Below are 729 nucleotides of genomic sequence, written 5' to 3'. Positions count from 1 at the left end.
AGCAGCATGGGCGCCCCTGCGCCTGGCGGAGCGGCCGCGGCCCGGGCGGAGGCCGCTGGCGGCGGCGTCACGAGGGCATTGCGCCTGCGCGCGGCCCTGAAGCTCCGCGCGCCATTTTGGGGCCGGGCACCGTGAGGCGCGAGGGCGGCGGCTGCTTTTCACGGCGGCCGTTGACGCGCGGCCGTTAGCGGGGCCCTGCGTCGCATGTCCTGGTCACCTCGGTCCTCGCTTTTTCTCCCAGGCATATGGCTCTCACTCCTCTGCTCTCACCCTGCACTCGGCGCCACGCAGCTGCACTCTGGAATACCTGAATTCTATCCATTTTCATAATAAACAACTTTTATTTTTTTTTCCCTCGCAAAATCCCTTATGGTGACACTTAGCAGAACCACTTTTTATTTTTTTAGCCTCCAGGATGACAGAGAAGGGCTTAGATAAGATGTTGCCCACTCAGAAATTAGTAAGGGAAATCCGAGATTTTATTTCGCACCCCTTGTTTTACGCCTAGTGACTTTTATTCCTTACAATTAAAGCCGTTTTCCACATCTGTCTGGGTGGTCTGTGAAGTGCACAGCCCTCAAGAGCAGGATGCGCAGCAGCTCTCCAGGCCCTGTGGCTCGTTTCCACCCGGGGCCCTGGGCTGGCCGGTTCGGGTGCCCATGGCAGGAGCACACGGGGATGGCTGCAGAACCTGTTTGAGAAGCTCTCCATGATAGGCAAGCTGTGACT

The sequence above is a fragment of the Tinamus guttatus genome, unplaced genomic scaffold (assembly GCF_059628265.1).
Source record: "Tinamus guttatus ecotype Peru unplaced genomic scaffold, ASM5962826v1 Tinamus_guttatus_pri_ptg000287l, whole genome shotgun sequence".
NCBI lineage: Eukaryota > Metazoa > Chordata > Aves > Tinamiformes > Tinamidae > Tinamus > Tinamus guttatus.
Note: the sequence above shows the minus strand (reverse complement) of the source record.